General features: G+C 43.7%; 1 long non-coding RNA gene across 2 annotated transcripts in view; it reads right to left on the bottom strand.

Annotated features, from left to right (window-relative positions):
* LOC308462728 overlaps window positions 1–26,486 on the bottom strand; it is a 97,936-nt gene that overhangs the window by 57,973 nt on the left and 13,477 nt on the right. For both annotated transcript variants that reach the window (XR_013979273.1, XR_013979274.1), the window contains exon 2: window positions 23,806–24,225. This is a non-coding gene — a long non-coding RNA (uncharacterized lncRNA). The remainder of the gene's footprint in view (window positions 1–23,805; window positions 24,226–26,486) is intronic.

Here is a 26,486-nt window from a genome sequence, read left to right as displayed (position 1 = left end):
AGGTTGACCTGGTATAAGATGGCTCCTTGTACAGTGGTACCTCGGGTTACATATGCTTCAGGTTACATACGTTTCAGATTACAGACTCCGCTAACCCAGAAATAGTACCTCGGGTTAAGAACTTTGCTTCAGGATGAGACAGAAATCATGCTCCAGCAGCGTGGCGGCAGTGGGAGGCCCCATTAGCTAAAGTGGTGCTTCAGGTTAAGAACAGTTTCAGGTTAAGAACAGACCTCCGGAACGAATTAAGTACTTAACCTGAGGTACCACTGTACTGCATTACTGGTCTTCTTCCAACATGATGCCCTCCGGCTGTTTTGGACTACAGCCCCAGTCAGCAGAGTCAAAGGTCAAGGATGATGGGAAATGTAGTCCAACATCTGGAGAGCACCTGGATGTTGACAGTTGCTATACGCACTTAACTGGGCTTTCAGACCTATTGAATTCATTGGGGTTTACCTCTGAATAAGCACATGTAGGTTTGCACGGTGATATACCGTTCAGACACACCCAACCACACCCAAAAAAGATCCCTCTGCTCATCTGCTTTATATGAACTACTTGAAAACAAAGGACGAGCTTAAGGGAAAGACTGTGAGAAATATCTCGGTGCACAGGGTTAGTAAAAGTTGGGTGGAGGGGAAAGAGAGAAGGAGAAGCACTAATTAGCACTCGGCCCATCACCTCCCATTAATAGCTTGTCACTGTTTCATTGATGTAGCTGAAGGCAAGGAAGTTGAGATGTGTGATGCTTACCTGTCTCTATCTCATTAACAGAATGCAGGGTGAGAACAGACGTTTATTGCCTGCATCACAGACAGAGCATCACAGACAAAGGCGTGCCCCTCTTGCGCAGCCTAATTATTGAACTGATTTCTGAGCAGGTGTGCGCCACTGAGCGCACCTCTATGTTCATGCATAGATAATATCAACAAGGGTGTGTGCCCATGTATGGAGGATAGCCTCCTTTTGGCTCTGAAAGACCCACAGCACAAAGGTCATGTGAAATTTGGATTCAGAAGGGTCTTATTTACCCCCTATCAGGCTGGCAAACTTTTAACTTGGTAGGTAAATCAACTTAAACTTAAGTCGATTTGTCAGTCAAGGGAACTTTTGTTCAGTGGGACTAAAATGGGGGCAGGCTTGTTTACGTTTTAGGGCTGTTTTGGGTCAGCTTTGTTACCATGAGGGGAAATAAAAAGAAAATAATAGCTACTACATGAAGAAGCAGGCATTGTTTGTTAAATTATTAAGTTACCCCAGCTGTCAATATATCAAAAAAGGTACGTATAGAATTTTTTTAATCAGCTAAATAACAGTTGATCAACTAAAAAAATATATTTAATTCATTTAGAGCCCTACTGGAGACTGTTGAGGGGTGAGCAGGATATCTGGATAAAAATGATTTACAAGAGGGGTGAAGAATCCAGCAACATCTCCAGGGCTCCCCACCCCCGATTTACCAAGTCATCATAAACACAGAAGGCTCAAGTCACTTTCTCCCCCACTTCAAAAAGCTGGATTTTTGCAGCGGCAACAACTGAAGTACTCGTGTGCCAATAAAAATCCACTGATGTCAGTACATTATAAATAACTAAGAAAAAGAGGGGGGGGAGGATCTGAATATGTATTCAAATAGACACAAGGTCCAGTTTGCTACCAAAAAATGGTGCGTATCTTTTATCTGTAGGCATACATCAAAACACACCTTTCAACATCTCTTAGCCAGAGATGCAAAGAGCTTTTGAAAGCAAAAACAAATCTTTGACAACTATCTGGGTGGGGAATGGGTAGGGGGAGAGAAATATAGAACAGCAGTTTAAAAAGGGATTGTTTTTTCGTCTACAATGGGATTTTCTTGTCACCATATGCAAAAACAATCCCATTAATAAGAGCATGAACGTACACATCAAGGAAGGGTGCCACAGTAGCAATTATAGCCTAGTACTGGGGACCCCCAATATGGTGTCCATGGGCAACACTGCAATTTCTGATATCCCTCATGGGTTTCACCATGCTTCCTTCCCCATCTCAATTTTTGAAAATTGGTTTTCTGGTCATCTGAGGAGCTATTGGGGGGGGGGGTTGCCTGCTCCTTTCTCATCCACATTTTACTTGGTTTTTTTGGTGGGGGTGAAAATGGTTTGGAATGGAAGCAACTTCTCAGCCTCACTAGGTTTTCTTCTTGGAATGAGTAGTTTATGGTTTCTTATCTTCCCCCAAATATGCCCCTGGTCCCACATAAGTTGGGGACCCCTGTACTAATGCACTGGGCCCTTCAAAATGGCATACAAATTCAGGTGTCTGCACCATCTTTATACAGGACTTTTATACCTATATTACCGTATGCCCCGTCACAAGAATCTGCACTGGGTAAGCCATCTGAGGACATCTCATATGAAGCAGCCAAACTTTCCCTAAAAGGAGAAACAGAGCTGAGCTCTAAGAAGAAGAAAAATATCAGAGCTCTTTGGTCAGGTCAATGATGATATTTCAGCACCACAAGTCAGAAACTTCCTGGCATTTTTGCCAGCTTGCTCTTCTATTAACCAAGAAGTTTAAAAAGACCCACTGAGTTTTTCCTCCATTAACTAAGAGATGAGTAATTGTCTAGTGAGTGTATCTTGGATTAGGAATTTTCAAGGTGGTTAAAAACTCAGATATATACCAGTAATCTAATCGCCAATGGCACATTAAACCTAGGTTATTGTTGTCTCTTTTTTGCAATGGAGATGATGATAATTTCATTCCTATACCACTTTGTATTTTAAAGAGCAAAGCTCAAAGTGGTTTACAACACATTAAAACTTCAAATAAAGCATTCCAGAATAAAACAAACGAGAGCTTCGAGTAAAATATTTCAGGTCCTCCTCTAAGTGACATTTTGCTTTCTACAGTCACCAAACTGGCAACCATAGATTTCCAAGTGGTCTCAATTGGACCTGCTCCAGTCACAAAACACGCCTGGTGCCTGGCTGAGCTTCATGCCTGTGGTGTTCCAAGCTGGGGAGAGGAGAGACTTTGGACAGGATGTCCTTAATATGATCCACTCCTCTCCCTTCTGCTGTTGTTCCCAAATCCCCACCAGTGCTCCCAGAGAAAGGGCAGGTGAGTAAGCAAGCAGTGGCTGCTGGCTACGATTCCTTGAACCCCCCAGAGCAGGGGGCAATAGCAAGTGGAAAAACAACAGAGTAAGGGGTTCTAGAGATCAGCACTGGCCCCTTTCAAAGCCATGAGCCTTGGCTGGTGCCCAGCAATACCTATCAGCAACACCAGACATAGGCAAACTCAGCCCTCCAGATGTTTTGGGACTACAACTCCCATCATCCCTGACCACTAGTGTCCTGTTTGCTAGGGATGATGGGAGTTGTAGTCCCAAAACATCTGGAGGGCTGAGTTTGCCTATACCTGACCAACACCATCTCCGTACACCTCTAAACTAAATGCAATGTACATTCATTTGGATGTGAGGCATCTAATACAGACCTTTTTGCCATGTCTTAGTGTGGATGGTGTTATATGCATTTCTATTCACATTAGAAGCCTAAAACGAAGGAATTAACAGTTTTGTGACACACGGCATCCTATCCCCACTGCCCTGATTCCCTCTTTAAGACGGCCAAACTACAGTTCAATGCTGCAGCAACAGTGGAAGCCACAATTCTTAAAAGCACAATAGGACCCTTGGGGGGTTAGATGCGGCAACCTTTAGCTACTTTGCCTACAACGGGGATTGATAGGCCACTCTATTCCCAATCCATGTCAATTTCAAACATCTATATTCCAAATGCCCTCCTGTCCCATTTCTGCATAAAGCCTGCAATTCTTCCCCCTATTGCCACAAAAAAACAGTATCCACATGTGTTTAAAAACAAGTGTTTAAATACGGTAAGCATTTTATCGCAAAGTAAGCATTTCTAAAATAAATCTTTGCAAACCATTTTAGAATGTTCCGAGCCAAGAACTGTGTCACAAAAATCCAAAGGATAATTCCATTCCATACTTCATACAAATCCAGGAAGCCCGGATCAGGTCAGCTCCCAAAGGACTTTTTGGAGATCAAAATCCTTGAGCATCAGAGGAACAGAGCCTTACATCAACTCAGTCCATTGGTCCTTCCTCCTAGCTCAGTATTTTCTACATTGGCAGTCAGCAGTTTCGAAGGATTTTATACAGGGGTCTCTCTCAGTCCTTCCTCGAGAGGATTGAACCGGATACCTTTTGCATTCAAAGCAGACTCTCTGCCACTGATCCCCAAATCCCCTGAACTCAACCTTGCCCTTCCTTCAGCATCTTGTATCCACTGCTTATTCTTCCCCTTTCCTTCAACTCCCATGCCTTTCCAACATGGCCAAGCATCAGGGACAATGGGAGTTGTCAGGGACAATGGGAGTCCAGCAATATCTTGAGGGCCACTGGTTCCCCATCCCTGCATTGAAGTGTGGATGACAGTTAAGCATCTGCAGTCGCTAGCTGCAATTTAACAAATCGCACAACCAGTTTTGTGTACCCAATTGGGGCAGGGGAAGAGAAAGAGAACTTTGAGCTCACACAGCAATCTGCTTTTGAAAATGAGGGTACAGTGGTACCTCAGGTTACATACGCTTCAGGTTACAGACTCCGCTAACCCAGAAATAGTGCTTCATATTAAGAACTTTGCTTCAGGATGAGAACAGAAATCGTGCTCTGGAGGCGCAGCAGCAGCAGGAGGCTCCATTAGCTAAAGTGGTGCTTCAGCTTAAGAACCGTTTCAGGTTAAGAACAGACCTCCAGAACGAATTAAGTACTTAACCCGAGGTACCACTGTACCTTCAAAAACAGTGTTTGATAAGGCATGGGAGTCTGTTCTTAAAAAAAAAAAAAATCATCCTATTGGGAGGACCCTAAAAAAAACTTCTTTGGATGACAGTCAATATCTTGGGCTGCGCATGCATAGTCCCACATGACAATTCATTGACTAGGACCTGACATCCTAACCATCTATAGTTTACTTTCTCCTTTTTTAACTGATTCACCAATGACATAAATAAACACACTACAAATCCTCAGTGTAGAAACATTTCTGAGGATCCACAAAGGGGAGGGTCTGTCTTCAGAGAGGAAAGACAAAAATTGTAATTTAAGATACAAAAACGCCAATGCTTCTTTCTTTTTTTAAGAAGGGATGGCCATTGCTTACATTTGATATTTTATTTTTCATTGAATTTTAGAATTCAAAGCATTCCCTATTGCAGTGTGGCCACAAAGCCTATTGCCAGAAGAAAACACGGGTGTTTTACCTTCACAGGAAAACTATCTGCCAGGTTTGGACGTAAAATGGAAGGGGAAATGTGAAGCATCTATTTCATCAAATCTGGTCTAAGGAGCAGGCGGTCAAAGCGTGGGCAGACTCACCAGTGGCTGGCTTTCAAGAAACCTGAGCCACAGAGCCTATGCTTTCACGTCAGCCTCGACGAGTGAGAAGTAGAAACTTTGATCTGTAATTACAGCATTGGCTGATTAATCACATTGATTAAGCAGCCCAAACTTGCAGCCCTGGTTTTATATAAATATATAACCATATACACACCGTGCATTTCACAACTTGGTGCCTATTCACATTCGCTTGCAAATGTTGATAATCACAGGTGAATTCTGAGAATGCCCAGAAGTAAGATGTATAACCCTGATTGTCAGATATACACAAGTCAACACTAATATGCTTCAATCACATTTACTGTAGGTGCCTTTTAACATTCAGTTACGTATATCTGAGTTTTGCAAAATTAATCTGAAAACGTTGGTATTCGCCAACTTTGAGCATTCATGACAACATATTAATTTAAAGTGTCTGTGCAATATATATATATGCACACTTCCTCATTTTACATTCAAACTAGTGCTTCAAGATTGGCTTCAGAGGTCCAGCTTCTTAGCCTATGATTGGCAAAGATCCAACTGGGATAGGAACTTCTCAGTGGTGGCACCACAGTTGTGGAAATCTCTCCCTGGGAAGATCCAGCAATCCCCTTCCCTACCATTTTTAGATGCCATTTGAATATGTTTTTATTTCTGAAGGTGTTTAGATAGATAACAAAAGACCAATCTAGATTAGTGATTTATCGCAGGTGCACCATGTTCTTGACACAACAATAGTGTGTTATTAGTGGTGCATTTATTCTACTTTATTAGTTGTTAGCAATTCTGCAATGCTTCCCCATTGAGAACACATTACTGCTCTCCAGAGTGACCACAGCCCAATAAAAGCAGGACAAGCAAAACTAAAAGCTCCAAACAAGTTATGGGATTTCAGCAAGAAATGACAAAATATGGACTGAAACAGCATCGTCACCCCAAAACTTTTGTGGGCACAAACTGCTTTGAAAGCAGTATTGCATATGGCCACTTTGACAGCAGCCTGAGCGCAAATCATCATGAATTCACAATAAAAAGGACGTCTGGAGGGTTTTCTGAGCAGCACAATCGGTGCTCAGCTGCTTTTTTTGAAATTAAAAAAACGGTGTGTATTTTTAGTGCATTATTTAATTTTTAATACAGTATATTATTGTTGCCATGTTTCTTGTAATGCTAAGCCGCTTTACAAAATTAGTTTGAACAGCAGGGTGTAAATATATCATGCAAAAGAGAGCTTCGCCTGAGAAACGGCTCAGAGACAAAGGGGCCAGGAATCTCTCACCACACAAGCTAAATCACACCTGCACTGTCTGTGAGCCACTATCCTTTGTGTAAGGAAAGTTTAAAATGTTTCACTGTACTCTTCTGTACACGTTCAAACTTTTGCAGGAAACATCAAGAAAGAAACCTACCTCTCATGAACAATACATGAAGCTTCATAGCAAGCCAGACCATCAGTCAGTTTAGCACAGGGCGTGAATCTTTCATCTGTCTTTATTGTATGCAATAAGCCATCCTCCTTTTCCTGTCCGGTTTTCAATCAATTCCCCAGTTACAAAAGTCTAAATGGCCCAGTGAAGATACATTTCTGAAGGGGGACTGTCTTTCTGGATGTGAGATATAAACTTACTATTTCACATAGCCCAACACTGTGTATCTTGGAAGCAACTATCCAAGGTTCTGTCACCAGAGATTCTTTCAACTTATAATACTAGGAACTGAACCCAGGACTTTCCTCACATGAAGACACAGCATGTGCTCTGCCACTGAGCTATGGGAGTTCTTTCTCAGTTTCACTTGAGGAAATTCCACAGAGGAGAGTAACCACACTAATCCCAAGGCAGAGGCTGCACCTTGCAATGAGACACACACATCAGAATGGAAATTCATGACAAAAGCTACCAATTGCCCTCTGCAGAGTCATATGAAGGCATACACGTGCAAGAATGGATCCCTGGGCTTTTTGCAAAGCTTTAATCAGGGGGTTAGTTCTTAATACAGACAAGAAAAACTAGATAGTACACCAACCCTTTAAAAGCATCATCAACAGGAAGAAGAGAACTTTCATGCCGGAGAGTTGTATCCAATACTGGTCCTACTCATAGCTGGTCCATTAGTGGACATAATAATAATAAATAATAAAACTTTATTTATATCCCGCCCTCCCCAGCCAAAGCCGGGCTCAGAGTGGCTAACAACAATAAAAGTAACACAGTATTCTAAAATCAATTCATTCTAAAATCAATTCAAAATCAAATTAATGGCAACCACTGGGCCAGAGTTCTACGAGGATCACCAAAGGAGGAGGTCAGACTGTGCCTTGGCCAAAGGCCTGGTGGAACAGCTCTGTCTTGCAAGCCCTGCGGAAAGATATCAAATCCCGCAAGGCCCTATTCTAGTTCCCTTAATTTCAACGGGTCTGCTACAAGTAGAACTTAGCTTGATACAACCCATCAATATCCACGTACCATCACTGTGGCTCAATAAAGTTTATTGCTATTTCCCCTCAGAAGTAAAGTGAAAAATGAATCAAGTCATAACAAACTAGTTGCATATTTTCCTTATCATGTCACCAGAGTGCATCAACATGAACACTTCATGTGGGCACAAAATGAGCAAAGGCCTATTTCACCCACTTCCAAAAGATGGTACTGCCCAGTTCTTTTTTTTTCTTTCTAGAAAAATAGGTGCTGGAACTCACCATGAACTCTTCATACTCTTAAAAAGGCAATGGCACCCACCTGAGAGGTGCCGGAACTGAGGTCCGGTGAGTTCCAGCTGAAAAAGAGCTCTGGTACCACCTACATCAAAGATGCCCTGCATTAGGGGTTGCCAGATTTACATTTCAAGGTGACTGGAATCTCACATTTTAAAAATTCATACAGGAGAGAAACCATAAAAAGCTGGTCTAGAGTAACAGGCTAGGGTCATGTCCACTGTTTCCAGGGACTGTTCACATTGTGAGACTTTTGTGGGTAAGCTGAGTTTGTTTGGGCCTGGAGAGAGAGCCCAGAGGCTGAGAGGAAGGGTGTGTCAAAAGGAATCAATATTTATTTATATATATATTAGTAACTGTGTATTAATGTAACATTATTATAGGTAAGTATCTGTTTTTGCAATATTTTGTTTAAGTTGTCTACTGTTGCTTCAGTTTTTTGTATACCACTTAGAGATATTTTCATATATTATGCAGTATAGAAATTTAATAATAATAATAGCAGCAGCAGCAGAATGGGTACTGGAGAGAGGCATGATTTGGTGGACACCTGGAATGAAAACATCTTGGGTTCAAACCTTTTTCTAGAGTGGAAACACTGATTTTGCCCACGTGAACTACATCTCTGCAGTGAGGCTGAGTTGTGAACCAAGGAGGCTTCTGCCACCAACTCACAAGCTAGCAAGCAAATTTCATCCTCAGTCTCCTCACTGAACAAATTAAAATGGGAACAAGTGGAGCTTTGCAGCTCAGTGGCTGAGCAACTGCTCTGGATGCAGTAGGCATCTCCCGGTGAGACTGAGAAAGGCTTCCTGCCTGAAACCTTGGAGAGCCACTGCCGCTCAGTTTAGATGAACATTGAGTAGTTGGACCAATGGCCTAACTCAGTATAAGGCTACTCCCTATTTTCCTAACAAGAGCGACCCATCATACAGAGCTATTCTGAGGATTACCCAGATAATGTAAGTGAAGTACCGTGGACAAATTAAAACACGCATGTGAACAGACCCCTTAGCTAGCACAGTAATAATAATGGTACTTAACATTTATATGAGGCTTAAGATTCTAAATCTTCATCTAAAATGCGAAGTGCCATTACAGTGGTACCTCAGGTTACATATGCTTCAGGTTACAGACGCTTCAGGTTACAGACTCCGCTAACCCTGAAGTAGTACCTCGGGTTAAGAACTTTACCTCAGGATGAGAACAGAAATCGTGCGGTGGCAGCGGGAGGCCCCATTAGCTAAAGTGGTACCTCAGGTTAAGAACAGTTTCCGGTTAAAAACACACCTCCAGAACGAATTAAGTTCTTAACCCGAGGTACCACTGTATTATTATTATTATTATTATTATTATTATTATTATTATTACACAGCTAACTAAGGGGTCGGTTCACAACCAGGAAGCACAAGGCCACGCACAAGCTCCAGAGTGCTGCTTATAAAAAAGAAAAGAAAAAGGCACAGCAAATTGCACTTGTGGCAAGCAAGCATCCAAATACAAGTCTTCCTCAAGCAAGTGGAGCTCCTAGTTGCAAGAATCCGTACTCAAGATTCATCATTGGGCAGTTCATCATATGCACAGGTGGGTGTTGGCTCCTGTGCTCTATCCCCCCACCCACTCAACAGCCTCCGCAAACTACCTGAACTAAAGCAAAATGAGAGCGGCTAGTCAATAAGAGCCAGTCTGCACATTCTATGGATTTATAAGGAGTGAAGCTTTTCCTGGACCGTACCACTTCAGGCTGCAGGTGGGCAACTGTGTTCGTGAACATTCTCCTGTGGCAAAAGGGGTTCTACATACACTGCACTACACATCAAAAACAAGCACAATATGGAGAAGGAATAGGTCTAGTCTTTTCCTGTGACTTAGCTGGTTCGTGCATGCTTTGCTGAAGCGGGGAATAATTTTTTTTAAAAGTGATTCCCCACCCACTCCCAAACAACTCACATTGTCCAGTCCGGGGGGGGGAGGACGCTTTCCTGTTTGTTTCTGATACTTGTACAAGCTGGTCCTCAAAGGAGGCAGAGATCACAATACTCAGCATGTTAATAATGAGAAGCAGGGAGGCAGGCAGACCAACAAGCAGACCAGTGCACACAGGAAGCAATTACATCAGGGATAATTATACAAAGAACAGGCAATTGCTGTGGGATTTTATTGCAGCGCTATTGTCCGACGTACCTAGTGATTAGGGACTAGCGCCTTGGAGATTCCAGTTCTGCCCTTTGACACAAAGGTTACTGCTATCACCTCTCAGCAAAGCCTACCTCACAAGGTTGCTGTGAGAACAAGCGGAAGGGGGAAGAGGTAGAACTACGTATGTTGCATCCATCTCCTTGGAAGAAGGACAGGATAGACATTTAATAAGATAAAGGTAAAGGGACCCCTGACCATTAGGTCCAGTAGTGGCTGACTCTGGGGTTGTGGCGCTCATCTCGCTTTATTGGCTGAGGGAGCCAGCGTACAGCTTCCAGGTCATGTGGCCAGCATGACTAAGCTGCTTCTGGTGAACCAGAGCAGCGCACGGAAATGCTGTTTACCTTCCCGCCAGAGCGGTACCTATTTATCTACTTGCACTTTGGAACTGCCAGCTTGGCAGGAGCAGGGACCGAGCAACGGGAGCTCATCCTGGCACGGGGATTCAAACCGCCGACCTTCTGATCGGCAAGCCCTAGGCTCTGTGGTTTAACCCACAGCGCCACCCGCGTCCCTAGATGAGTGAATAAATTGCTTTGCCAGCAAAAAAAAGAGAGGCTTCAATTCACCCTATATGGCACTCCTGCCTTTCCATTCTCCATCTCTAAGCTGCCACCACCCCCTGGAAGGCTTGTTAGCACCCTCCTCCATCCTCCCCTTGCTTGGAGAACGGCGTGGGAAAGCTGCCCATGGGCTTTTCACAAATCCAGTAGCCCCTTGAACCAAAACCAATTAGAATGGCCCAAGGTCCTGCCATTGAAGGCTGGGCCTTCTTTTCAAATGGCTGCAGTCTCAATGGTTTCAAGGAGCCTGGATGTGAATGTGCAAGGCCCACTTAAGAGTGGTGCTTAAGGCAGGGCCAAGGTGAATGGAACATCTCTCTTCTATAGGAACAGCGGCTCCTGTTTCTAAGAGACCAACTGACCAAGACTTTGTCGAAAATCTCTCCCCTCTCCCCCTCCTGTTCTCCGAGCTGTCGAGGCTCACTTGCCCCTAACTAAGCCAAAAGCAAGGCAATCAATATAGCCATCAACTATAACAATTGTGATTTCTGCTGAAGAGAAAGGAAGCCATTGAAGATCAGGTGAGATCAACTGACACACAAATTTGTCAGGGTCGGCGGGGTTTTCCCCTTCTGGGGGGGGCAATACATTCTACAGGCACACAGAGAGAAACATGGACGTGTAATTCAGTTTGATCACAATGAAGGGGGGGAGAGAAAGTCATGTTCAAAGTAGAAATGCCAATTAAGGATTTGGGGGGTGGGGGACAAATTCATCCAGTTCACATTGTAACACAAACCTACCTAGTTAACACATAGTGGACCAACATGCAATAAACTGAACCAGAACTATCGTTCAGATTCTTATTTTATTTTACTTCCTTTAGTTTTTACCCCACCCTTCCTCCCAATGGAGTCCAGGGCAGCGATTCGCAAATCTCTGAACGTTGTGATGTGCTTCTCTAACCAGAAAAATGCATTAAGGCGCTTATATTAAGGGATAGCGCACCCCAAAAATGTGTATACCAGTGAAAACATATCAAAATGCATTATAGTAAGATAAATGGCTTGCAAAAATGCATACATTAAGATGAAATGGCATGCAAAAAAATGTGTTTATTAGGAGAAACATGCATGAGAATGCATACAAATTTTCATGCAGACTTAAAAAAAATACCGCTGAGGAAATAAGAGTGAACGGGACTTAAAGACTGGAAAAATGAGAAACTCACATAACTGACAGATTTGTCCATCCCTACAGCCAACTGATTTTTTAAAAAAAATGAGTGTAGTGTAACAACACAACCTTCTTATTTCACCCTTTCTTAAAGAGCAAATATATAGTCCTTCTCTATTTCACCTCCATAACAACCCCCTGAGGTAGGTTAGGCAGAGAGAAAACAATCAACTCAAGCCCCACTTATGGTTGGAAATATCTGTCCATTTTTATTTTCTCAATTTCTTTATATCTTTCCCAATCTTAAATTCAGTTCTCCACATTTTGCAGCAATTTGCCATTATTATTATTTTTATTATTTTTAAAAAGAATCTTCATAAAAAATCATCTGCATTTGGTGTGTGAATTTCTCCTAACATACTACAAAATAGCTATGAGATGACCAGTACACCAGAAAATCCACAGTTTTTTAGTCTCACCTCTGCTACAAAATGTACAAGGTTGGTCTTTTAAAAGTTCCTTTTTCGTAGCCTCACCCCTCTACTGCAGTGAGGGCAGTTTTTGTGGCAATACTGACACATTACAAATAATACAATTTTTGTGCACTGAATACAATTTACTAATGAAATATATATTTATTTATGCACTTAGATATTTTGTGCATGCATGCATGCATAATGTGTTATAATGATATATACCACACATACATGCACTTCAAAAATCATGTTGGCAGCTTGTTTGCTCAGAAAGCAGTAAATGAACGCTCTGAGCTAAAAACCAGCTGATCTGATCAACTTTGCAGAGGTGTTGCAAAGATTATGAAGCTCAGGTGAGGCGCTTTGAACACTTGGTAAGTGCTATATAAATTTCATTGGAGTTGACCAGACATCTGCCATTCAGCTGGCTACAACCAAATAAATTTGACCTTGGTTAAATTTGCAAATCTCAAACATTCACTTTTGACACACTGAAAAAACAAAAGAAATTACCATGCACTGTTAGAAAGAAAAGCACCATTCATGTTTTCTTTTTCTTCCCATCAAGTAACACCACAAAACCAAATGGGAAGAACCAAATGTGGCCTGATCTTACAACCCCACAGATTAAAAATTGGTCCCTTGCCAACAAGTCAAAAGCTCGCAACTACATGTACCACCAAGTGATGCTCGGCATGTGCAGATCTAACACCCGCAACTGTGTTTTCAAATTGTGTAGCCTCTAACACAATATTATTGAGTGGGGGGAACTTAAACATTTTGCTGCAGGTTTTCAAGTAACAAGTTCACGGGACAAAAGAAAAAAATGGTTTGGGAGGGAGGGAGAAATAAGAAACCCAGGGACAAGGTCACAACAGAAAAGGAAAATGGTTTGGGAGGGAGAAAAATGAGCAGGTTCAGGTACAAGTTTTTAGTTTAAAGTTTTCCTAAAGCCAAGTTGTGGTGGAAATTTTCAACGAAAGGGAGAGGCAAAAGTTCCTGATCTTAGTTGTGTTGATGGACTGGGCCGGCATGCCTTCTCTTCTCTCTTTTGCTACAGCCTAACATAACAGTTGCTGCCAAGTGATGATATCACGTTTGTGCATGCTGCCCCTCTGACACACACAAACCGTCTCTCTAATCAAATACGCCCAGCTACCACACTTGTTAGTGGTACATGATAAGCACGCAGTTGACATGCAACGAAATTCGGCATCCACACCAGCTGTTCTCATATCCATTCCAGTGCTTCAACACAGCGGCAAAACATCTGCCTTGAATGCAGAACGTTCTAGGTTCAGTCCTGAGCATCTCCAGATAGGGGTGGGAAAGAACATAATCTGAGGGAGCTGCTGCCCATCCACTGAGGTAGATGGACCAATGGTCTTTTGACACAAGGCAGCTTCCTAGGTTCCTGCGGGAGCAAGGAGAACCTTGAGCTCCTTGGAGGAAACACGAGATCTACAGTGGTACCTCAGGTTACAGACACTTCAGGTTACAGATGCTTCAGGTTACAGACCCCGCTAACCCAGAAATAGTACCTCGGGTTAAGAACTTTGCTTCAGGATGAGAACAGAAATCGTGCGGCCGTGGCGTGGCAGCAGCAGGAGACCCCATTAGCTAAAGTGGTACTTCAGGTTAAGAACAGTTTCAGGTTAAGAACAGACCTCCAGAACGAATTAAGTTCTTAACCCGAGGTACCACTGTAAATGTAACACACAAACAAACATGGTCTTGTCAACGGAGACACAGCGCTACTTGGGCAAAGCAATGTCACAGACACTTATAAACAAAATCACCTCAAAAGGCAAGGAGGCAAGGCAAGGGGGGCTGAAGATAGCAAGAGAAAAGTGGGAGGGAAAGGTTATATAATCTAAAGGGGAAGGCAAGATGAATTAAGGAAGCTAAGAAATGTTCCACTGCTCTATGGTGGGCTCTTCTTCATCAGAAGCTTTTAAACAGAGGTAGGGTAGCCATCAAGGGACGCGGGTGGCACTGTGGGTTAAACCACAGAGCCTAGGACTTGCCGATCAGAAGGTCGGCGGTTCGAATCCCCATGACAGGGTGAGTTCCCGTTTCACAGTCCCAGCTCCTGCCAACCTAGCAGTTTGAAAGCACGTCAAAGTGCAAGTAGATAAATAGGTACCGCTTCGGCGGGAAGGTAAACGGCGTTTCTGTGCGCTGCTCTGGTTCGCCAGAAGCAGCTTAGTCATGCTGGCCACGTGACCCGGAAGCTGTAAGCCGGCTCCCTCGGCCAGTAAAGCGAGATGAGCGCCACAACCCCAGAGTCGGCCACGACTGGACCTAATGGTCAGGGGTCCCTTTACCCTTTACCTAGGGTAGCCATCAGTCTGGGATGCTTCAATCGAAATTCCTGCATTGTAGAGGGTTGGACTAGATGGCATTTGGGGTCCCTTCCAGCTCTACAATTCTATGAAGTGGGAAAGATGCCATGCACATGAGTATTTTATTTGGTCGCATCAAATATGCTCATTTCGAGGCCACAAGTGACCCAGAGGCCAAATGCCCCTCTGTCTGGCCCTTGAGACTTTTCCCAGGCCACACCTCCTCACTGGCCCCGTTTTCGAATGCCTGGAAAGTGTCCTTATACTCTGACCATGCCTCTTGCTTGTCTGAATGGAGACAGCAGTGTATGTAGAAACTGGACTACTGTACAAAAGGGGAAATCACACATGTAGCTCCTCCCACTTTTGCCTCTGGCCCCTAGCACCGCTAGAAAGAGACCCTCGGGGCCAGGAAAACGTTCCCCACCTCTGTTCTAGGGCAATTTCAAAGTGCAAGAATATTCAGGGCAGCTCAAGTTGCAGCCCTGAAAGCCATGCCGCTGCTTTCAATGGGGCTTAAGCATAGGAAGTCAGCTAGGTGCTGTCCAACATGTACACAAGGACTCTATCAACATTTTATTTATATATAGATTTTTTAAAAGTAAGAGCCTCACTGCATAACATTATTAAACAGAAAGTGATCCCTCCCAATGGCTTTTCGTTGGCCTTTGCATCACACTCCGGGGCTGTGTCCAGAATGCTATTCCACATGGTTTGGAAAGAACAAAAACTGGTTGCGTAAATGACACCTTCGTTTTCATGTCCCTACAGCGTGAGGAAAGAAATAATTCATTCTCATCTTCCCAAGACTATGTGCTACAGCTGAGCTCCATTTCTGGAAAATCCACACCTTTTCATTCCGGCAATGCGTGTGGGACCCCGACAAATCACAGAATTGCTGCTGTAATTTTGGATTAGTAACGCTTCCTTAAATGATAGTCTAATTCCAGGCCTTTATGCTTTCAAGCATTCAAACTCACAGAGCCCTTTTTCCTGGGAGGCTTCCTGTGGAATTAGCACCATCGTTAATTTTTTCCAGGAAAAAAAAAAAAAAGCGTACATATATTGTACAATGACTTCTCATTAGAACAAACAAAAATAAACTCCTTACAACTTTTTCCTTTGTGTTGGTGAGTCTACGATTTAACACAGTAACATTCTCAAATTCAGGAATTATTAACTGTTTTCATCCTGAGGGCCACATTCCATTAAGGACAGCATTCTGGGGGCCACGTAGCAGCGCAGCACAGGGCCAGAAACAAACGTGGACAGAGCAATGATTGTAAATTTTGCCTTTGTCCAGTTTCTAAACACATCTTACTCTGGAAACCCAGCCACATGGGTGGGTATTATTATTATTATTATTATTATTTCCATCCAGAGAAGCAGTTCATTCCAGCCTTGCAAAAGCACTCAAGGAGAATATGCAGCAGGCCCAAAGAGGGTGTGAATGGGGGGGGGCGCCCCGGAGAGAGTCCCAAGGGCCAGATGGAGAAATCTGAAGGGCCATATTCAGCCTCCAGACCTGAAGCTCCACCTTCCCACACATTTTGCATGTTATTTGTGTGGCTGGTTCCTTACACTCAGTTGTCTATAGCCAGCTGCAAACCTATGGCCTGATCCTCAACCCCAGGCAGACAAATTATTTAAGCAGATTTGCAAAGCATTTCTGTGCATGTATATTCAGAAGTGCATCCCACTAGGTTAAATTAGACTTATTCCCAAGTAAGGATGCCTAAGATTGCAGCCATGACTTCATGGACTCAACGGGATAAATTTAATTTATGTCCTAGTATATCACAGAACTGTAGAGTTGGAACGGACCCAAGGGTCAACTAGTCCAACCCTCTGCAATGCAGGAATCTCAACACACCGTACCCCAACCAATTGGAAACCATACCAGACCCTGCTTAGCTTTGCAAACACGCTAGCAGTTTTATTGCTGCACCAGATCGTGGAACATGCTCTTGGTGGGCAATTAAGATGATTATTATCTTATTTCTTATGCCCCACCTTTGCACTCATAAAATCCCAGAGTAGCTAACAATTCTACTCCCGTTATGTCCCAAAGGCCTGATGGAACATATTAGACCTTAACGTGTTACCTGACCTAAAACAATGTGTGGGACAGCCTGTTATAAACAAGGAAGGCGTTCCAGAACTGGGGTGCCACCACTAAAAAGGCTCTACTTCATATAGTGGTCCTCCAGGCCATATTCACTAGGGGCACTACTAGCAGGGCCTCCTCTGAGGATCTTAAAAGCCTAGGTTGGTTGGTACTGGGTAAAGCACTCCTTCAAGTACAATGTATGTATAATTCCCCTCTTTCAGTTGTGAATTGCCTTAGTCTTCTCCTTACCTCTTTGAAAGACAGGTAAGTCCCAGTACATGGTCTTAAGAGGCAATAACATTGCTGAAAGCTAAGCAGGTCTGGGTCTGGACTGTATTTGGAGGAGAGACTGCCCAGGAGCCCCATTCATACCAGCTTGAGTTCCATCATAGAAAAAAGGTGGGGTCCAAATACAAAAGCATCACTTAAATGGATGTGCTCTAAAAATGAACAAAAGGCCTTTATTTGGATACTGGCCTCTTAGCTTGGTGTGACTTTTCACCTGCAAAACAGCTTGCAAGGTAAATAGGAGGCTGCCTTAAACATCAGATTGGGCCATTGGTCAATACTGTCTTTCTATACTATCTACACTGACAGAGCAAAGGCCCTCCTGGATTTCAGACAGCGGACATTCCCAGTCCCATTTGGAGATGCCAAGGATTAAATCTGGGGTGTCCTGCACACACACAGCAGGCGCTCCACCGCTGATCTACAGTCCTTCCCCAGATGTTCTTCAGAATAAGCAAAGATTTTGGCCTCAGGTTGACCCACATCAAGAACAAATATTTGAAACCAAGCAGATGGATTTTGAGCATCTGCCAAACATAGGCCACATCTCCCTTCTTCAGTATCAACTTTATCCACAAAGGACTAGCTCACACAGGCACATTGAATGCTTGGCTCTGGGTGGCTAGCAGTTGAATGTCAACCAGACCCATTGGAAAGCATTACAAAGAAAGCTGTTTTATAATCAGGCCGTTTGCCCATCTACCTCTTTATTGCAGCTCTCCAGAGTTTCAGACAGGGGACATTCCAAGCCCACCTAGAGATGCAAGGGATTGAACCTGAGATCTTCTGCATGCAAAGGAGATGTAGCTCTACCACTTAGCGACAGCTGCCTTATTACATGTTTCAGTCATCTCCTAATCCAGGGGTCAGCAAACTTTTTCAGCAGGGGGCCGGTCCACCATCCCTCAGATCTTGTGGGGGGCCGGACTATATTTTTGGGGGGAAATGAACGAATTCCTATGCCCCACAAATAACCTAGAGATGCATTTTAAATAAAAGGGCACATCCTACTCATGTAAAAACATGCTGATTCCTGGACCATCCACGGGCTGGATTTAGAAGGCGATTGGGCCGGATCCAGCCCCTGGGCCTTAGTTTGCCTACCCATGTCCTAATTTTTCAGGCATCAAGTGATGAACCTGAAGGTGGTCAGTAGTCTTTAAAAATGCATCAACGTAAATACTGGCTGGTGCATCAAAGAAAAGTAATTTGAAACAATCAACTCCTTCAATGCTTGATAAATGGTAAGGTGTATATTTTTAATAGATCAGAATACTGGAAGTAAATACACCCATCCAAAAAAACAATAGGCACTACTGACTGATAACTAGCCCAGAATAGTCAGAGAAAGAGCTACAAAATGAACAGTTATCATAAATTAGGAAACAGAATTTTTTAAAAAGACTCCTGCAAACCCAGCTTCCAGTCAAATTCCAGTGAAATTACTTATGTTAAAACCCATGATGCTATAAGTCAAATACAGTGACACTGACAATCAGATTCAACAGATCTATTACCGAATCAGATCTACACTAAATTAGGGCCAATCTTTTTGTTGCATGAATTCCAAAAGCAGCCACTCATTCAAAGAATAGATTCCAAGAACTATCTTTCTATGCATTAAGTCAAGTAACCACTCAAGCTAATCTTGTTGGGTAGTACCTATCCAAATCTCATTCAAAAAAAATCGCCAATGTGAATCCGATCAAGATCTTGAAGAATAGCACAGAATATTCTAAAACATTACTTCCTGAAAATATTTTCTGCGCAAGAAATGAAGCTGTTAAAAAAAGCCCAATCCAACCAAAATGAAGCACTACCATTCCATTCTTCTAAGTTCCATATGTTTCAGTGGGAGACTTAAACTGCATCCTAAATGTTTAGCAGAGAGTAGGAATGGATGGAGCTGTCTGTTTCAAGCCAATTTCATGTGTGCTGATTCGTAAGTTTGCCCTGTCCCCCTTTTGCATTTTTAAAAAAATATTCCACAATAAAAATAGTTTTAAAATGATATTTCAATATGCATTTCAATATACACCTACATGTATTTTATCCAAAATACCCCTGTGTTGATACATTTTGCTACATTTGAGCCAGGAAATGTATCACAAAATTCAGAGAAGCACAGAATCCAAGAGATAATTAACATTCCAATCCGTTCATTCATATTAATATGCATCAGATTTCACAGAAAATCAAATTCCTCACCCATCTCTACTTAAGAGTAAGTACCACTGAACATTGTGGTTATTGCTTCCAAGTTGTTGGTTTTTTAAGCCACATAGGATGTACTGCCAAGAACAAGGTTTAACTCCTTCCTGTTCTGTTCAATTGAGCGTACAGCATGATCTTAAGAATCATAATCAGAAGCAAGCCCCACAGAGTTCAGCTGGAACAACTCAGTAGTAATTCAGACCATTTAAAAGTTAAGCACTTTTAACAAAGCTGGAGCAGAGTTCCATTCCTCCCCCTCCATTTACTTTGGGCTCTATACCGACAGGGAAAAAGTACAAGATTGCAACCATTAGCGAAACCCACTCAGATTTCCTATAAATGGTAGGCTACTTTTGGTAAAACCTACTTTTTTGCTCCGATCAAGATTCTTCTCCAGCAGCATAGCAATGGAGAGAAAATGCCCGACTCTTTAAGAAGATGGGAACACCTACAGCCACAGCAAAATGTGCAAAATGTACTAAAGTATCCAATGTGCACAACTGTCTACATCTGCAATATTCTAGACCTAGAATGATCCAAGCACAGCTTTGTAGGTACGGTTATAGTGCCTTTGTTTCTCTTTGAGTTCTATGGATACAATAAAATCACCTTTATTCAAGCAGTTTTGCAATATCGTCCTAAACATTAAAGGGAACACTAAGTGCACAGGGGGTTTTTTTGCACCGACTGCAAAGAATTAGACACAGGTTGTATTATCAAGCAAACTTATTTGGGAGTAAATTACGCTGAACCAAGGGGGACTTACTTCTGAGTAAACAGGCACACGCTCAGGATGCAAGTGTGGTGTGAATATTGAAAAGTTACAGATAAGCAAATCCTTATACAGTGATACGACCCTCTCCAATTCCACTTTCCTGGTCAAATTCAGTATGCCCCCAATTTATTCCTAAAGTGACCAATTACAAGCATGGTGTGTAATTCGCTTATTGGTGGCTTTAAGAAAAAGAACTAAACCGTTTCATCACAGACAGACCAAGAGACAACTGTTAGGTAAAAGGGCTGATTATTATGATGTTCCAGCCCTGAAGAACAAATGTGGCAATAAACAGCAGAGGAGGACTTAGGGAGCTGCCTTATACAAAGTCAAATCATTTGTCCATCCATCTCAGTGTTGTCTACTGTACTTGAAGGAGCTTTCCAGGGTTCTAGCTAGGAGACTTTCACAGCTCTATTAGGGAGATCCAGAAGAACTGAGCTGGCAACCTGGAAACATGTGTGCTATCATTAAGCTATGGCCTTTCCACCATCACTCTCATGCCTAACTTGTGAACGTCCTCATGGCATAAAGCTGCTTTCTACAAGGAACTGAATACTGCGTGAGATGGATCAAATGAATGTTTAATTTCTTCCATAATCACACATTCCTATAAACCTATGCCTTACATGTCTAGGCAGCTTGGTTCCTGCTCTCCAAAGCACTTCACAAACATAGATGTGTTAGATTTGGTGGTTATTCGGTTTTGGGAAGGGGGGAATCACTCTGTACATGCTCATTGGAACCATATTACATTTTTACATACCCCTAGGGTAGTGCAACCAGGTTTTAAGGCACTGGTTGTAAAGTAGTGCTTTTGGGGGGGGGGGAGAATAAACCCTGACTTTTACCAAATTTCAACTCATTTCAGGGCCTCCCAACTCAACACCCATTTGGGAGGATGTGCAAAAATCTTTGCACATAGTCATGAGGACTTCAGCTTCCATGTGTGCAAGAACTGGGGATTTGGAGGAGCAAACCCCACTTTGTCATTATAAGAGTACAACAGGAGCACCTCTGCTTATGCCTAAAAGCTACGCAACCAGGGAAACACTAAAACAACAAGGGAAGACATTTAGCTCAGCAGTAGAGCACAACACAGACAGTCCTGGGCACAATTGGCAGCCTCTGCAAGTAGACCTAAGAAAAGACCCAGTCTGAAACCCTGAAGATTTTCTGCCAGTCAGGGTAGACCGGGGGCAGTCAACATGGTGATGGCCATTGTCATTGGACTACAACTCCCATCATCCCTGATCATTGGCATTGCTGGCTGGGACTGATGGGAGTTTAACCCAACATGTGGAGGGCACCATGTCGGCTACCTCTAGCATAGACCATGATGAGCTAGATGGATGAACGCCCTGACTTGGCTAGTCTTATAAGAGCAAAATAGTACCTCTACCTGAGCTTCCTTCTTTCAGATACATGTCTTTGTCTCTCTCAAATACACACACACACGCACTACCAAGTTCATAACAGGTGATGGAGAAAGGAAGGAACCCCTGCATGCTTTATGCTGCCCCAATGGCTTGCGTCCCACAAATTGAGAAGCTGTTGCTGTTAAGGTCTGAGGAATTAAATTGTTGCTTATCTGTACTGGTTATGATGGGAACACCAACCAGCACCAACAGCCCTGTGGGAAGGTAGATAAGAGCAAGGGAGGCAGGCAAAGGCTAGATCACAGCCTGCTGCAATGAGACTACCGTGTCCCCATCCCATTCCACACCACAAGTCACAGGTCCAGATTTATATTTTGTTTTAGTATTTTAAAGTGTTAAACTGCCTTGGGTGCCTTTGCAGAAAGGGGAGATAGAGATAGATAGATTAGATAGATAGATGCAATAAATAAAAAATTATGCCAGGTTGTGCCATTTGCATATTATATTTTACTGGGTTGTGTTTTTTTCTTTTAAACTAGGTAACCTGCTCCGAGACCTTCAACTGAAAGGTGAGTAATTAACACACCTACTTAATTAAATTAAATTAATTGATTAGTAATACTAAGCAGTGTATCAAACCCTCAATGGGGGGGGGATGGGGAGACCTCCATTCCCTGGACCTTTCTAAACATTGTTGATGTTTTTCTGTTGGTGGTGGTGGTGGGGAGGAATGACTGTCAACAACATCCACCAACTAGGAAGTCAGCTCCTGAAAGAATTATAGTGATCTTTTGTGAATTGTTTTCCATGGTTTAAGGTTGGCGGGGGGGGGGGGGGACCGAGAGTTGCTTCCAACCAAATCAGGCAAAAAGCACTTATTTGCCTCAAATTGGTGGCTAAAATGTGCCAGGAGTGAGAGACTAGGCCGAGCTAGCGCTGTGCTTTGCGTTGCCATGGGAACGGAATGCAGATTTCCCCAATTGCTTTTTTATTTGCTAGACATTGTAATACATATTATGTTTCAACTCTGGGGTTTGCAGTGGAGGTAAAGAATCCTTTATGAATGTTAACCATTCAGGCAACTTGGAGGAGGGGAGGTGGTGGTGGTGGTGAGAGTGGGAATGGGGGGGGGTTGTCGGCGAGAGAGAGAGAGACAGAAAAGTCTCAGCAGTTAAAACAGGTAGTTTATATGCAGGCAGAGTCTCAATGTTAAAGTCTGGCCCTAGGAACCAGGCCCCTTTCTATTCAAGAAACTCTCCCTTCATTTCTGCTCCACTTCACTCTGCACAGAGACCCCCAACTCCACACAAAAGCAGCTGCCAAAGCCCGTGAAAAGTGATCAAATTATCAAGAACTTGACCTCACAGAGGGGGCAGAGTTTTGGGGGAGAGGCCTGTAACAAACCCAAACCAAGGAAGAGCCTGGAAAAGCGGGGGGGGGGGCGTGTAGTGTGCTTGAGAGAAATTCCAAATGCTAATAGGCTTTCTACATAGAATAATTTGATCAAGGGGCATTGTTGCAAAAGAGTTCAGACACACACACACACACACACAGCAGCCTCTTCCTCCCCACACTTTGCTCTGTCTTAATGCTTTGGGGCGCATCTACAAGACTTGAGAGGGACGCGGGTGGCGCTGTGGGTTAAAGCCTCAGCACCTATGCATGGTCAGCGGTTCAAATCCCCGCGGCGGGGTGCGCTCCCGTCGTTCGGTCCCAGCGCCTGCCAACCTAGCAGTTCGAAAGCACCCCCGGGTGCAAGTAGATAAATAGGGACCGCTTACCAGCGGGAAGGTAAACGGCGTTCCGTGTGCTGCGCTGGCTCGCCAGATGCAGCTTGTCACGCTGGCCACGTGACCCGGAAGTGTCTTCGGACAGCGCTGGCTCCCGGCCTCTAGAGTGAGATGAGCGCACAACCCTAGAGTCTGGCAAGACTGGCCCGTACGGGCAGGGGTACCTTTACCTTTTTACAAGACTTGAAAATAAATTTCAGGCCACATATATTTGCGTGCACACATACACACATCTATTTTGGATCATTTCTGTTTTCTGCTACCTCCCACTTGCCCCCAGGTTCTCACAAGCCTGCTCCGGTTTGGTTTCTGGCCATTTGCATGCACGCACACACACAATTGCTGAGGGCAGAAAAAAAGAGTGAATCATAATTAAAACTCCTAAAACAACAAGCAAATTAGAAAGATAAATAAAGCAGCAAACATATATAAGAGGATACCTGTACTGAAGCAACGCGGGGAGCTTTTCTCACACGCCAGCAGCCGCAGACAACTTCATTCCCTGAGAATCTTGATCTTTTGGCTTCGTTTTCTTTTCCCTTGTTTCCAGCTCTCCGGACTTTTCCTCCACCTTCTTCTTCTTCCGTGCTGCTCCTCTTCGCCTCCCAGCTCCCAGAAGTCTTTGGAAGTCATTTCTACTTTCGGTTATCTAGCTTTATGATGGCTTGATAACACTCATACAGCTAGATAACCAAAGACAGAAACAGCCCTCCTTCTTCCGAGGCGTCTTCTTGCTTTCCTCCCCTCCACTTTTTCTCTCTATCTCTTTTCTTTTTTTTCCCCCCTCCTCATAAAGCTGGATTCAACTTGGCGGGGGTAGAAGAAGAAAAAACAAGAGTGGCGAGGTTTGGATCTTCGATCTGCCATCGAGAAAGCAAAAAAAGGAGGAGAGAGAAAGAGATAAAAGAAAGTGAAACTTTTTTGGAAGACGAGAGACGCAAAAGAGCAGCGTTGCACTTATTTAAGAAGGAAAAGCGCGAGAAGGACCTGCACTGCAAGTTATGGCTGGCAGAAGTCACCCATTGCTGAGTTCTGACTATCTGAAATGAGGCATTTCCCTTGGGGGGAAGCAGCTGGTTTACATTCAAATCACACCCTGAGATATTGGGCTGATGTCTCGCCCTCTTTCTACTGACCAAGTTCTATACTCCTTTTCTGATGCTAAACACCCTTCTTTGGGAAGTGACGTCAACAGGGCTGGCAGCCAATGGGCGGCCTCGCATTCAAATCACCTCTCCTTCCCGCCTCTTTTGCTCTTTCCCTCCCACGCCTCCCCACCCAACACACATTCCGCCCCTTTCCTTTTAGGCAACAATATTTCTTTGAAGTCTGCCATACGAACCCCCAGCCCTCTCTCCCTGCCTGAGTTAAGGCCTGCAACACAACCTTGTGCCATTTCACTTGGCAGCCAGCCCCACTGAAGTGAACGGGGCTTCCTGCAACGCACATTTCCTCTTTTCTGGGGGGCTCAAAGAAACCCACTGCGTGCGTGGGGGGTCTTGATTTTGTTCAATGGGCGCTTCCAGTCTAAACCCTGGGTGCCGCAAATTAAGATCTGAACGAGCGGTCAGCCCCTTGACTAAGGGCGAACTAACACCACTTTGTTGGGAGGTGGGGCGTGGGGGAGGCCTGGGATTTTGCAGACTCTTGGGGGGGGTGAAATCAGATCATTTTAAAATCACTGGGGATGGAGAGGATTCTTGCACTCCGCAGCACGAAAGAGGAGCCCTTCTCACGTCCCAGGGCCCGATCCAGCGAAAGTTAAGCCCTATGAAGTTCCCTTGAGTTCATTGGGAGAGATTTAGACACTTGCTAAGGGCTGCGGCAAACGTGCCCGATTATGGCCCCTATCCCATACATGTTTAAATCGTCACATTGAGCTATTAGCATGGGGAGGGGGCTTCTTCTTAGGCTGGAACGCGTAGGACAGCTGTCATGCTTGAGATTAAGTTCCAACGAGTTTTGTGGGATTTTATTTTTACTTTTAGTAAAAAAAATACCCAAACCCCAGCCAATACATCTCTCCTGTTGAAAAAACCCCAAATGTAAAGTGTTTAATGTTGTCTGGATTCCTGTCTCCCAACACATTAAAAAAAAAATTATTTATAAATAAATTAATTAAAATTAAAGCAGAGACAGTTTCCCTCTTGAAACAAACACGGGAATGGCAAAAATGTGTGGGCAGCTGAGTTTGGGGAGCCTAATCGTTCAGTATATTTTCTCCTCTGAACGATGCATTTTTCCCTAGAAGAATGGAAAATGGAAAACAAGTGCCTTGGAAAAAAAAAATTCCCCAGTTACGAAATAAGAATTATCTCGTATTTTTCTACGGCCTCCAGCCTCTCACTTACAATGCACACACATTGCAACACGCCCTTGGCTCCAGCACTCTATCAAATAAGCACCACCCAGAATTAGGAGGCGAGATGATTAAAATAAATAAATGGTTTTATCCCTTTCTTCTTCTCCTAACGCGTCTTTGCTTTGATCTGCTGTGTGTGGAAGACACCCGCCTCACCTTCAGCACCAACGCCTCGCTCCTCAACGCGTTTTAACACACTGGAGCGATCGACAACGAGCGATAGGCAACGTGCTCACAGATCAAACAATACAGGCATTAGAAGCGATTACTGTCTGAACCGGCATCAGACACAATCTCTCCTCCTATCGGTTTCCAAACGGTCCCCAAACCGAGATCAGATCCGGAAATGCAACGCGAAGCATGTTTGATTGAAAACGAGCAGAGAATGAAGGGGAAGGTTAGAAGCCTGGGCAAAGGGAGCAGCACCTAAGGAATTATAGAATAGCGAATCAACAGCCTCGGATCCACCCTTTCTTCCGAAATAAAGGTAACATCCAGCAGGCCAATGCCAAACACATTTTCATTGGAACTCCTATACATGTCTACTCAGAAGGCAGGCCTTTTTTTAGCTCAATGAGACTTACTTGCAGGTAAGTGCAGGCGGAGGGCTGCAGTTTAAATCACAGCAGCTTACTGATCTCAATGCGTTGTACACCAAGGTATAAGTGACACATTTCCACAGAATCCTAGAGTTGGAAGGGACCACGAGGGTCATATTGTCCAACCCCCTGCAATGCAGGAATCTTTTGCCCAACGCGG

Source organism: Podarcis pityusensis (genome assembly GCF_964106645.2).
Source record: "Podarcis pityusensis genome assembly, chromosome: 14".
Classification (NCBI taxonomy): domain Eukaryota; kingdom Metazoa; phylum Chordata; class Lepidosauria; order Squamata; family Lacertidae; genus Podarcis; species Podarcis pityusensis.
The sequence above is the reverse complement of the archived record's forward strand: the minus strand, read 5'-3'. Positions and strand labels throughout refer to the sequence as shown.